Source organism: Mobula hypostoma, chromosome 22 (assembly GCF_963921235.1).
Source record: "Mobula hypostoma chromosome 22, sMobHyp1.1, whole genome shotgun sequence".
NCBI classification, from domain to species: Eukaryota; Metazoa; Chordata; class Chondrichthyes; order Myliobatiformes; family Myliobatidae; genus Mobula; species Mobula hypostoma.
The window spans coordinates 26005243-26020066 of NC_086118.1; the positions used below are offsets into that span (position 1 = coordinate 26005243).

Consider the following 14824-nt stretch of genomic DNA (forward strand, 5'->3'; position numbering starts at 1 on the left):
TGAAACATAACAAATGAACCCCAAAAGAATAGAATTACAGAGTCACAAAGTGCAGAAACAAGTCCTAAGCCAATCCCTTTTTTTCTCCCCATATTTTCATTGGAACGCCTCTAAATTCTACTACTTACTGGGAACGATTTACAGCATCCGATTAACCTGCATACTCACAGGCCTTTGGAATGTGGGAGGAAACCAGGGCACCTGGAGAACACCAACATGGAGGAGGGAGAATGTGTAAACTCCACACAAAGAATGCTGGAAGTCAGGCTTGACCCTGGATTACTGAGGCAGTGAGGCAGCAGCTCTTCCTGCCACAATGCTGTGACAATATTTGCAATGTAGGATAGTGTGAGACTTAGAGGGGAACTGCTGGTGGTAGTGTGCCCATACATCTGCTGCCTTTGCCTATCCAGCAACTTATACTAAGGTTATTTCATTTTTTCTTTTCTATGATGTTATGACATGAGGCCATTCTGTCCATTGAGACAATTCCAGACACTTCCATCTACCCCATCCAGCCACTTATTTCACTATAGCCTGCCCCCTCCCATGTGGCCATTAACACCCCTTCTCCCTGTAGTCCAGCCATTTGCACTAGGATCAATTTGCAATAATCAATTAACCTACCGACCAATACCTCTGAACTATTGAAGGAAAACGGAAAACACAGGAAGAACACAGATAAAAGCATAGGTCAGAAATGAATCTGGATCACTGGAAGCTGTGAGATGGCTGCACCATGTGAGACAAATGACACAATTAGGAAATTAACATTGCCTTACTCGAAGGTCAACCAACTGTTTTGAAAACACTTGCTGTTCATGGTTTTAAGGGTCTTTTGAAGGACAGCAATCAATAAATTGTTATTTACCAATCTTCACTTTTGAGATTATTTTCTGGTGTTATTTTTGTTTCCTACTGTCAGATTAATTTAACCATAAGACCATAAGATACAGGAGCAGAATTAGGCTATCTGGCCTTTTTGAGTCTTCTCCACCATTTCATCATGGTAGATACAATTTTTCTCTCAGCCCCAATCTCCTGCCTTCTCCCTGTATCCCCTCCTGCCCTGACCAGTCAAGAATCTATCAACCTCTGCTTTAAATATACATTCAGACTTGGCCTCCACAGCTGCCCATGGCAACGAATTCCATAGACTCACCATTCTCCAGCTAAAATTGATTATTTCTTTATGGTAGGATTAAAATTCACAACCTTTAAGATACAAATTCAGGATAGTGTAGTTTGCTCGGGAGAGCATGCGCAGAGTCGCCAGATACCGGTGCCATCTTGAAAACCAGTCTTACTAGATTGCAATAGCATGCTTCCCATGTACTGATTATCTTTCCTCTTGCCATCTTTTCCAAATCCTTTCTTCCTTTTGCTTTTGCCCAAGCGCAGCAATGCCAAAAAGTATTTGGTCTAAAATTTAACTCCCAATGTCTCACATTTGTTTTTTTTTTACCCCATTGACCATCTTCCCAATTCATTCCCTACCTTTCAACTTTGTTTCTTATTGCTGTCTCTGGCTGTGTCCAAAATAATTCCATGCTGCTTCTCGTTTCTTCCTTCACTTAAGAACCATTTGGACAGACGCATGAACAGGCAGGGAAGTAAGGGTTTCTCACCATATGCAGGCAGTTTGACAGACCTCTATAGATGCACAAGGGAGGGTATCCTGACTGGTTGCATCACAGCCTGGTGTGGAAACACTTGTGTGCAAGTATGAAAGATCCTCCAAAAAGTGGTGGATATAGCTCAGTTCTGCACAGGAAAGACTTCCAAACTATTGAGCACCTCTACAAACAGCACTGCCACAAGAAAGCAGGATCCATCACCAAGGGCTCCCGCCATCCAGGCCATGCTCTCTTCTTGCTGCTACCCTGGAGAAGGAGGTACAAGAACCACATCACCGGATTCAGGAACAGCTATTACCCTTCATTCATCAGGCTTCTGAACCAGAATGGACAACTTCAATCACCACAACACTGAATACAACCTATGAACTCAATTTCAAGGACTCTACAACTCATGTTCTCAGTAATGTTTATTTACATATTTATTATTATTATATCATCGCAACTGTAACCTTAAGCTGCTTTCGTTCTCAAACTGTCAGGCTTGGCCTAATTTAAAAAATGGAAAGCTTTGTCCCCCATCCAGCAAGTCTAATAAAGGGAAACATTATCAGTGTCATTCCCAACTGAGTCAAAGTCAAAAACTTAGGAATGGACAGGAAATTGAGAGGAATGAAATACATTTTAAATGCTGCACCCAACTGAGGAGTCATAAAGGGTTAATTTCTCCCACCTCTGCCAATAAGGAGTTTACATGTTCTCTCCATGACCATGTGGGTTTCCTCCCACATTACAAAGATGTACAGGCTAGAATGGGTTAATTATTTACATGGGTGTAATTGGACAATGCAGGCCCATTGGGCTGAAAGAGTCTGTTCCTGTGTTGTATATTTAATTAATTAAATTGAAAGATAAAAACAGCATGCTTTTTATCCCATTGGGAATGCTGGACAATTTCATCTGCCCTATGATATACAACTACCTCGCAAATGTATGAAATCTGGTTTAACATTTCACCTCGTTGGGCACATGGTCAAGGTGGTTAAGGCATTCGTCTAGTGATTTGAAGGTCACTAGTTCAAGCCTCAGCTGGGGCAGCGTGTTTGTGCCCTTGAGCAAGGGACTTAACCACATATTGCTCTAGTGTCTGTGTGAGGAGTGGCGCCCCACACAGACTTCCAATCTGCACCTTGTAAGGCATGAAAATGCCCAACGCAGGCCCCTCAAGGTCTGAGTCGATGTTCTCCGCCCCCCCTTGGGAAATGGAACAAAGAGAAAGCAAGATACCACTTAGGAAGAAAACGCCAATAGTTAGAAAGAGGAGACAAATAATTGTGTTGCAGATAATTGCATGAGAAGGAGGGGAAATATGAATTGTAGGACTACTTTTAATATATCTGCTGCATTGCCCAAACCGGTAGAGATGGCAATTCAAAATTAAGTGTAATCGTTAGATGATGTTACTTGGAGTAGGTCACTATTCAGTAAGGTCATGATTGATCCAATTCTGTCTTCAATCTGATCTTCCTGTTTGGTCACCATTGGCCTTCAATCCCATATAGCTCAAAATGTGCCCGCCTCAACCTTATTTAATGCTTCAGCCTCTACAGCTCTCTAGGGTAGAAAATTCCAAAGAAATACAATATTTTAAGAGAGAAAAAAATGCTCATTATTTCCACATAGTATGGATCATCTCCTCTTTGGAAATTATGCTCATTAATTCTTGATTATCCTGCAGTCTCTCAACATCTATCCTGCCACGTCCCCTGTGAGCTTTACATATTTCAATAAGATCTCCTCTCATTTTTCTAAATTACAGGCCAAATCTGTTCAGTCTTTCCTTATAAGTCAATACTTTCGCCACGGGACTCAACCTGGAATATCTTCCATATATAGTCCAAAGCCAGTACATACCTCCTTAAATATGATAACCCATACACATATTGCAGGGAAGAGCTGCAGTCCCAGTGAAATGTGAACTCACAACCTCAAATTTATATGACCGGCCCTCTAATCCCTGTGCTACAGATCTACCTTCTAAGTCTACATACCGACATCCAAGGCTTCTCAGCACACACAATCAGAATATAGAACATAGAAAATCGAACAGTACCGCACAGGAACAGACCCTTCAGCCTACAATATTGTGCTGAACCAAATAACCGGTAAACAAATGGCCAACAAACAAATCCCTTATGCCTACACAATTTCCCTCACATTCAAGTGCTTGTCTAAACATCTCTTAAAGTCCCTAATGTATCTTCCTCTACCACCACCCCAGACAGTGGGCACCTACCACTCAGTGTAAAAAAGCTTGCCTCTCACATTTCCTTTGAAATTAACCCTCTCACTTTAAATGCCTGCCCTCTGTTATTAAACACTGTCTACTCTGTCTGTGCCCCTCATAATCTTACAATACTCTATCAGATCTTCCATTAGCCTCCATCACTCCAAGAAAACAACCCAAGTTTGTCCAACCTCTTGTATAGCACATACGCTCTGATCCAGGTAAACCTCCTCTGCATCCTCTCCAAACCCTTGATTTCTTTCCTAAAATGAGGTGACCAGAACTGCATTCAATACCCCAGATGTTGTCTAATAACTAGAGTTTTATAAAATTGCAACTTAACTTCCTGACTTTTGAACTCAGTGCCTCAACTAATAAAATCAAACAGCTCATATGCCCTGTTAACCAACCTGGAGCTATGAACTTGGACCCCAAGATCCCTCTATTCATCAACACTGTTAAAAGTCTTGCTGTTAACTGTGTACTATCGCCTTACGTTTAACCTACCAAGGTGCATCAGTTTACATTTGGCCAGGGTAAACTCCATCTGTCATTTCTCTGCCCATATCTGCAAATGATTTACATCTCACTATATTTTTTTGAGTTCATGATTGTAATCTGAGATACTCTGAAATCATGCAAAACATATAGAAATGCTCTGAAATCATGCAAAACATATCTGGGTGCAGACTGCTACAGTGATCACATATCAATAATCAGCGTGAAGTACCTGAGACTCAGAAAGCTTAAAAGGCCAAGAGTAGAGCCAAAGCTGAATTTGGGACTTTTGAGAAAAAACAGTGACTTCAAAAATGAATTCCAAATAACAGTGAAGAACAAATTCAAGGCTCTACAAAGCATCACTATTATGGAACAGCAGTGAGAAAACCTTAGAGACAGCTAACACAAGCAGCACAAGAGGTGATCCCCAAACAACAGAAAAAAGCTAAAAAGAAATGGATGACAGAAGAAATTCTGAATCTTATGGAACAAAGAAGAAAATGTAAGGAAAACGAAAAAGCCTACATATCTTTGCATGCACAGATAACGGCCAAGGAAGCAAAAGAAAAGTGACTTAAGGACAAATGTGAGTTAATAGAACAATTGCAGAAGACCAACAACAGCAAACGTATGCACGACGAGATCAAAGAGGTCACTAATTGGAAGAAAACTGGGGCAACAACAGGATGTATAAAAGCAAAAGATGGCTCTACAATTATGGAAAAAGGAAAAATAGTGCAAAGATGGTCAGAATACATCAAAGACCCATACGACGACAAAGACCGAGAGGACAACTTTGATATTGGCAACAACAACGAAGGCCCAGCAATACTGAAAGAAGAAGTGGAAAATGCTATGAAGAAAATGCGAAAGGTGAAATTATCAGGACCATATAACATTCTGGTTGAACTGTATGAAGCGATAGAAGATTTTGGTGTAGAGAAATTAACAATCTTATTGAATAGAATGTACAACAGTGGCAAAGTACCAGAAGATCTTTTAAAGGCAGTATTCATTGCACTGCCAAAGAAACCAGGTGCAACAGAGTGTGGACAACACAGAACAATTAGTTTAATGAGCCACCTCACAAAAATTCTACTTAGAATCATCATGCTCAGAATAAGAAACAAAATTAAATCAGAGATCAGTGAAGAACCGTGCAGCTTTGTCGAAGGCAAGAGAACATCAAACACCACTTATATTCTCAGAAATATCGAAAGGTCAATAGAAGTACAACAAGACCTATATTTCTGTTTCATTGACTACACAAAAGCCTTTGACACAGTGAAACACCAAGTCATCATGAAAATGCTTAAAGATATTAATATCGACGGAAAAGATCTAAGAATAATCAGGAAACTCTACTGGCAACAAAGTGCAGCCATATGGATAGACAATGAGATTGGTGAATATCAGCCAATAAAGTGAGGAGGCAGACAGGGTTGTGTTCTATCACCAGACCTGTTCTCCTTGTACAGTGAAAGCATCATGAGAACCATACAAGACCTACATGGAATAAGTATAGGAGAATACAATATCAACAACCTATGCTATGCGGATGATACAATATTGATAGCAAACAGTGAAGTAAATTTACAGAAACTAGTATCTACCATCAACACACAGAGCGAAAGACTTGGCCTAACCTTAAACAAAAAGAAAACTGAAGTAATGGTAATATCAAAGAAACCTGATATCCCAAACTGTAGGATCGTATTGGGAAATGAAATCCTGAAACAAGTTCACAACTTCAAGTACCTTGGATCATGGGTAATATTTGATGGCAAATGCGAAACAGACATAAAAGCAAGAATAGCAATGGCAAGAACAGCATTTACAGAAATGAGAAACATCCTAACGAACAAGAAAATAGCAATTGACATCCGCCTTAGAACTCTCAGCTGCTACATTCTTCCTATATCGATGTATGGCTGCGAGTAATCGACCATCACAAATGCAGTGGAAAAAAGAATCAATGCAGCAGAGATGTGGTTCCTCAGAAGAATGCTATGCATATCATATACGGACAAGATAACAACGAAGAAGTTCTACAGAGAACGAAAACAAAACGTACATTACTTAAAAAAATCAGAAAGCAGCAATCAGAATTCTTTGGACACATCATGCAAGGAGAGACATTAGGATATTTAGTTACAACTGGAAAGCTGGAAGGAAAAAGAAGCGGGGCAGACAGAGAATGAAAATGATAGATGGAATAACATCATGGTTAGAAACAGGGGAGGCAACAACTACAATTCAGAGGGTCAAGGACCGTGATGGATGGAGAGACATGATCGCCCACGCCAAAAGGCAAGGCACCTGAATGATATTTTTTGCCAGTCATCTATGCTATCCATAACACCACCAATCTTCATACCTTTGGCAAACTTACTAAACAACCCACCTACATTTTCATCCAGGTCATTAATATACAGCACAAGCAGCAAAGGTCCCAGTACAGATCACTGAGGAACACCACTAATCACAAACCTCCAACGAGAATAAATCCCTTTGACCACCACCCTCTGTCTTCTATGGGCAAGCCTGTTGTGAGCCCAAATGGCCAATTCACCATTGATCCTATGCATCTTAATCTTCTGGATGAGCATTCCATGAGGGACCTTGTCAAATGCTTTACTAAAATCATGTAGACAGCATCAACAGCTCTACCTTCATCAAGTACCTTCGTAAGACATGACGTGCCCTGTACAAAGCAATTCTGGCTCTCTCTAATTAGGGCATGGCTTTCCAAATGCTCATAAATCCTATTGCTAAGAATTCTCTCCAGTAACTTCCATACCATTGACGTGATTCTCACTAGTCTATAGTTTCCAGGATTTTCCCTGGTCCCCTTCTTGAACAATGGAACAACATTAGATACTTGCCAGTCCTCCAGGACCTCAAATGTGGCTAGAGAAGCCACAAAGATATTGGTCAAGACCCCAGCAATCTCTTCTCTTGCCTCCTTCAATAAACTAGGGTATATTCCATCAGGCCCTGGGGACTGATCCGCATTAATCCTCTTTAAAAGACTCAACACTACCTCCTCCTTTACCCCAAAATGCCCTAGCATATCAATATGCTTGGCACTGCTCTCCCTATCCTCCATGTCCTTCTCCTTGGTAAATACTGATGTAAAGTACACATTAAGGACTTCATCACCTCCCTCTTTACCCTCTTGCTCTTGATGTATGTATAGAATGCCTTGGTATTCTCTTTACTCCAACTTGCCAGGGAATTTTCATTGTACCTCCTGGTTTTCCTAATTTCTTTTTTCGAGTTTTTGTTCTGGCTTCTTCATAATCCTCAAGTTATCTGTTCGATTCTAGCTTCTTAACATACTTTTCCTTTTTCTTCTTGACTAAATTCATCACCTATCACCACACTCAAGGTTCTTTTACGTTTGCATCCTGTTCTTCCATCTGATTGGAACTTGCCTGTCCTATACTCAGTGAAGTAGTTCAAAGGCTACATGTCGGATATGAACTTGCTCAAAAACGATTGTTTCCAATTAACTCTCTCTCGTTCCTGCCAAATGCTCTCATAATTTATCCTGCTCCAATTTAATACGCTTCCACAATGTCTATACTTATCCTTACAACAGCTATCTTAAAACGCAAGGAGTTGTGATCACTGTTCCCCAACTGCTCACCCACTCAAAGGTCAATCACTTAGCCAGGCTCATTAGCCAACACCAGATCTAGTACAACTCCTCTTCTTGTTAAACTATGCACACATTGATTTAAGAATCCCTCCTGGATGCACCTTACAAATTCTATCCCATCTAAACCTCTTGCACTAAGAAGGCCCCAGTTTAACTATATCCAGCTTTGTTGTTTCTGCAACAGTGAGCCACTGAATTTTCCCCCTGACTTTGGTAGCTTACTCTGTGGTGTGTGTTCCAGTCCTAACAGGCTTTTGCTCTTTGCCCAGTGAGAATTCTTTAGGTATAAAGCTATCCAGTGAGCACTGCCATTAGCCACACTTCACCACAGCCTAGGTATATAACCCAAGCCCAATTTAACCCACTTATATACTCCAAGTTCAGGACAGGTCAGATAATAAGGAATATTATAGGATCTGAGGCTTGCATTAGTTTTGCTTCATACATTGTCAGGTCAGATTTGAGTTTATATCTGAACATACCCCCAGACTTCGCTTCATTTAACAACAGATAATGGGAAGCGCAAACACGAGGAATTCTGCAGATGCTCTGATTTCAAGCAACACACACAAAAGTTGCTGGTGAAAGCAGCAGGCCAGGCAGCATCTCTAGGAAGAGGTACAGTCGACGTTTTGGGCCAAAACCCGAAGGCTGACTGATTGCATTTCACCATACCTACATGTGCTGAGGAACTGAATGCAAAACATTGCACCTTGTTTAATTCAGTGACATGTCATGCAACACAATGCACTTACCTGCTAAATCCTTTGTGAAACCAACTAAATTGAATATTAACATGATATTCTCAATTGTGGTATCCTCACTGTAAATTTGCTCATTCTTAGTGGAAAATTTCACAACCAGAATCTGTTATGCATACATATTAATTAAGCTTAATTCAAAGTGTAGGAAGTCAGGTATCTCAGCAAGATCATATCAACTTATCAAAAAAATGTAAAAAGAACTGTAGAAGCTGGAAACCTAAATAAAAACCAGAACATTAGGAAACCCTCAGCAATCAAACACCATCTGTAGACAGAGAAAGAAGTGTTAACATTTCAGTTTAATGCTCCTGATCAAAACTGGGAAAATATACAAATCCAGGTGTCTTAGAAGTTCAAGTTGTCTCAGTTGTATTAAGAATTTATTTGAAGTAAAGGCATAAAATCTAAGAGTGTATTCCCCAAAAATAAAAACTGCATTAAAGCAAGGTTTCTGTATATGCACTATAGAATTTTATAGAGCTAATATTAAGATAGAGAGAGACAGAGCAGTAGAGAGAGAGAAGACAAAATTAATGCTTCAGATCAATGGTCTTTGACCAGAACTCATTGAGCTGAAACGTAAACTCACTTCATGAAGACAGGAGTGTATGGAACTGAGGGGGGTGTATCTGGGACGCCAGGTAGCACCGTTGAGCCCTCTGGGGATGTCGTGGGCTTATCAACGAAACGTCAAAGAAGGAGGGTGCCCACCTGATGAACCCAAGCCCACTGCCAACATCGAGGGTGCCAACTTACCATAGGGATTGAAACATCAAGTCCTAGTAGCTCTACTCTACTTCTTTCACAGATGCTACCCCCAAGTACAAACATTTGTATTTCAAACATTTCTCTTTTCATTTTAGGTTCTGAATTTTTTTGATTTCTGTATTTTATGTCTTCACTGGGAATCTTAGCATATCATTATTATAAAGCATCGTTTAATTGTTAAGTCTTATATTGATCCAATAAGTCGATCTGCTAAATACTGTATTTCTGTTGACATAAAGCACTGTTTTTGGAAACTCCAGTCTGCATTAGAAGATGAGGATTCTCAGGGCTTGGAATAAAAAGTTACAATTTCAAAGCCAAAAACTTCTCTTTCAGATATACTGTAATAACCCCTGTGCAGAACCAGCAGGTGTTGGACCAAGTCTTTCACTACTGCTGGTAACCACTCTTGGGACACAGGACTCGTCAACATATGAATAAATAACCACTTGAGGACTGGTAACACACATCAAAGTTGCTGGTGAACGCAGCAGGCCGGGCAGCCTGGCCTGCTGCGTTCACCAGCAACTTTGATGTGTGTTGCTTGAATTTCCAGCATCTGCAGAACTCCTGTTGTTTGAGGACTGGTAGGCTGATTACCTAATACTCCCTCTCTGGCATACACACTCATATTCCTTACACTCTACCCTCTTCACATATCAGAAGTAGAAATCCTAATCAAAATTTCTTCTTCACCCAAGCGTGCTACCAGCAACAGTCGCGTTTGACATCAATATTATTTAACTCTGAATAGGAAAGCAAGACTCAGACCCTTTTGGAGTGCATAAACCAGCTACTTATGTCGGGAGTCTGACGTATTGTGTATAATTTTATGATCACTAAGGTGTCACTTTACCATAAACTAACTTTTAAAGCGTTCAACATTTCCCCATGGAAACGCCAGTTTGCCATCGCTAAGCAGATGTAAGTTAACCAAGAATCGCGGGCTGGGCACAAATAACGAAACATCTCCAAAGTAAAGTCGGACATATTCGATAACGCCAGTTGAAAATACCTGTCTAGACTACGAGCTAAACTGTTCAAGTACAGTTTTAACACATGCAATGGTGATATTTTCAGTTGCTCTTAACCTTTCCACCCCGCTGAGAGAACCAAATGTGATAATGACGCCGGTTTAACAGTCAAACGGCACCTCCAGAAATCTGGGCGTTTACTTATCATGACAGAATCTATTTACCACACGTTTTCTGCAAAAAAATTTTTAGCTGCCGACAGGGACCGTGCTTCTGAACAACAATAACAAAGCCAAAACAGTTGCATGGCTTCACTTACACTTGTTCTCATTGTTTTTCTATTACTTAAACATCTTTCTCAAGACAATCCTACGAGTGACCACGACTTGGGCCGAATTATGAAGCGATTTAAAATAAAGATTGCACAGCAAAAGGGAGAATCAATAGCTTCACACCAAAACATAAATCGAATCAAAACATAACTCACTGGATGAATATGTCAATAGGTTGCAATTGTCTTTGATTCCCAGTTCCGACTTAATGAAGCCAACGCCACACCTAATCAATTCTGGATCGAAAGCCCAAAGACACATCTCAACTTACTATGAGCGAGGTCGGACAACAAGCCGAGCTCACTGGTGTAAGAGAATGGCAGTGAATCTAACCGCAGCTTCTCATTGGTCGAACTCGTTTCAGGAAGTAAATTTAGACATCTCGCAGAATGAATGTTAGTCGATATTTTTGTCACTTTCCTGTGCATGCTTTTCAAATCAGAGACAACGCCTGGATTTAAACAAGCAATTCCAGAATCCCCCAGCTTTGAAAGATGTTATAACTTTGGCGGCGTTTGTGTGGTGCGGGGTTTAATCAAACTGCAGCCCAATCCAAAATTGAAGTTCACCGAACGCTCCATAGTTTTTTCAGTTGAAAACATCTAAACATCGTTTTAGAAGTTATAATACAGGGCAGATTTCTGCGAAATTCATCGAAACATGTCCATTAAGTCAACTTTAAAAATAAATCTGTGCCAGATAGAGACAGAAAATTAGAATTGTCTGAAAACACAAAAAGTACAGTAGATGCTGGAAGTACGAAATGAAAAAAAAATTCTGGTAACATTCGGCAGATGGCAACGTCTGTGGAAAATGAAGCAATTTACGTTTCACATCAAGGAGCCTAGGATCAGAACTGGGAATGAAATGTAAATTGTTTTCAAGTCGCAGAAATTGTCTGTGTCAGATGACAGGTGCGGAAAGGGAGAGGTGGATAGGAAAAAGGAAAAGGCTTACTGTGCAGATTTGATGTTGATGAAGTTATAAAGAGATAAAGTTGATAACTTTATTCTGTTTTGCTTATGGCTGTTTCCTTCTTTTTCTGAAATAATATAAAATATAGTGCTATTGATATGAAACCAACTGGCTCATTTCCTCTACAGATGTTTGCTCCCTCTATTCTTCTATCCCATACCAGGATGCCCCAAGTGCCACCTGCTTCTTCCTTGAATGGATATCTTTCACCAGACAAAACATGTTCTTAAACTGAAAAAACTTTTCCTTTAATTTCACTTCCTTGAAATCAAGGTAGCCATGGGAACCTAGATGTGTTACAGCTGTCATAATATGTTATTTGTTATGTGGTGCAATCTTTGTTTCTGTCCCATTCAATATCCTCCATCGCATTTTTTCCAGTACCCTAAAGAGTATATTAATTACTTTTCCTTTCCTCATACAGGATTCAAAGGTTTCATCACCTTTGCCTCCCGGACGGCCACATTTGCGCCAGGTGCATCGAGCTGCAGCTCCTTAGGGACCGGGTTAGGGAACTGGAGATGTAGCTCGATGATCTTCTTCTGGTGAGGGAGAGTGAGGAGGTGATAGAGAGGAGCTATAGGCAGGTAGTCACACCAGGGCCTCGTGAGACAGATAAATGGGTAACAGTCAGGAGAGGGAAGGGCAAGAGTCAGATACTAGAGAGTACCCCTGTGGCTGTCCCCCTTACAATAAGTACTCCTGCTTGAGTACTGTTGGGGAGGATGGCCTACCTGGGGGAAGCATCAGTGGCCATGCCTCTGGCACAGAGTCTGGCCCTGTGGCTCAGAATGGCAGGGAAAGGAAGAGGGTGGCAGCAGTGATAGGGGACTCCATAGTTAGGGGGTCAGACAGGCGATTCTGTGGACGCAGGAAGGAAACACGGATGGTAGTTTGACTCCCTGGTGCCAGGGTCCAGGATGTTTTTGATTGTGTCCACGATATCCTGAAGTGGGAAGGAGAACAGCCAGAGGTTGTGGTACATATTGGTAACAACGATATAGGTCAGAAAAGGGAGGAACTCCTGAAAACAGTCTACCGGAAGTTAGGAAGGAAGTTGAGAAGCGGGACCTCAAAGGTAGTAATCTTGGGATTACTGCCTGTGCTACGCGACAGTGAGTATAGGAATAGAATAAGGTGGAGGATAAATGCGTGGCTGAGAGATTGGAGCAGAGGGCAGGGATTCAGATTTCTGGATCATTGGGACCTCTTATGGGTGTGACACAACCTGTACAAAAAGGACGGGTTGCACTTGAATCCCTGGGGGACCGATATCCTGGCGGGGAGATTTGCTAAGGCTATTGGGGAGCATTTAAACTAGAATTGCTGGGGGGGGGGCGGGTGGGAACCGAACTGAAGAGATGGAGGAAGAGGCGATTAGCTCACAAATAGAGAAAACTTGTAGACAGTGCGAGAGGAAGGATAGGCAGGCGATAGAGAAGGGACACACTCAGACCGATTGTTTGAGATGTGTCTATTTTAAGGCAAGGAGTATTATGAACAAAGCGGATGAGCTTAGAGCGTGGATCAGTACTTGAGAGCTATGATGTTGTGGCCATTACAGAGACTTGGATGGCTCAGGGGCAGGAGTGGTTACTTCGAGTGAACAGGCTTTAGATGTTTCAAAAAGGACAGGGAAGGAGGCAAAAGTGGTGGGGGCATGGCACTACTGATCAGAGATAGTGTCACAGCTGCAGAAAAGGAAGAAGCCATGGAGGGATTGTCTACAGAGTCTCTGTGGGTGGAAGTTAGGAACAGGAAGGGGTCAATAATTCTACGGGGTGTTTTTTATAGGCTGCCCAATAGTAACAGTGACATTGAGGAGCAGATTGGGAGACAGATTCTGGAAAGGTGTAATAATAACAGAGCTATTGTGGTGGGAAATTTTAATTTCCCAAATATCGACTGGCATCTCCCTAGAGCGAAGGGTTTAGATGGGGTGGAGTTTGTTAGGTTTGTTCAGAAAGGTTTCTTGACACAGTATGTAGGTAAGCCTACAAGAGGAGAGGCTGTACTTGATCTGGTATTGGGAAATGAACTTGGTCAGGTATCAGATCTCTCAGTGGGAGAGCATTTTGGAGATAGTGATCACAATTCTATCTCCTTTACCATAGCATTGGAGAGGGATAGGAACAGACAAGTTAGGAAAGCATTTAATTGGAGTAAGGGGAAATATGAGACTATCGGGCAGGAACTTAGAAGCATAAATTGGAAACAGATGTTCTCAGGGAGAAGTACGGAAGAAATGTGGCAAATGTTCAGGGGGTATTTGCATGGAGTTCTACGAAGGTACGTTCCAATGAGACAGGGAAAGGATAGTAAGGTACAGGAACTGGGGTGTACAAAGGCTGTTATAAATCTAGTCAAGAAGAAAAGAAGAGCTTGCAAAAAAAGGTAATGATAGAGATCTAGAAGATCATAAGGCTACCAGGAAGGAGCTTAAGAATGAAATTAGGAGAGCCAGAAGGGGCCATGAGAAGGCCTTGGCGGACAGGATTAAGGAAAACCCCAAGGCATTCATTAGACCATAGACAATTGACAATTGGTGCAGGAGTAGGCCATTCAGCCCTTCGAGCCAGCACCGCCATTCACTGTGATCATGGCTGATCATCCACAATCAGTATGCAGTTCCTGCCTTATCCCCATAACCTTTGATTCCACTATCTTTAAGAGCTCTATCCAACTCTTTCTTGAAGGCATCCAGAGACTTGGCCTTCATAGCTTTCTGGGGAAGAGCATTCCATATATCCACCACTCTCTGGGTGAAAAAGTGTTTCCTTAACTCCGTTCTATATGGCCTGTCCCTTATTCTTAAACTGTGGCCTCTGGTTCTGGACTCACCCATCAGCGGGAACATGCTTCCTGCCTCCAGCGTGTCCAATCCCTTAATAATCTTATATGTTTCAATAAGATCCCCTCTCAGCCTTCTAAATTCCAGAGTATACAAGCCCAGTCACTCCAATCTTTCGACATATGACAGTC

At 41.4% G+C, this 14824-nt stretch overlaps 1 protein-coding gene across 2 annotated transcripts in view; it reads right to left on the reverse strand.

Moving 5' to 3' along the window:
* Positions 1 to 11155, reverse strand: part of LOC134360230 (phosphoinositide 3-kinase regulatory subunit 6-like) — a 117325-nt gene extending 106170 nt beyond the window's left edge. For both annotated transcript variants that reach the window (XM_063074317.1, XM_063074318.1), the window contains exon 1: positions 11023 to 11155. The gene's annotated coding sequence lies outside the window, so the exon portion shown is untranslated. The remainder of the gene's footprint in view (positions 1 to 11022) is intronic.
* Between the last annotated feature and the right edge of the window lie 3669 nt (positions 11156 to 14824).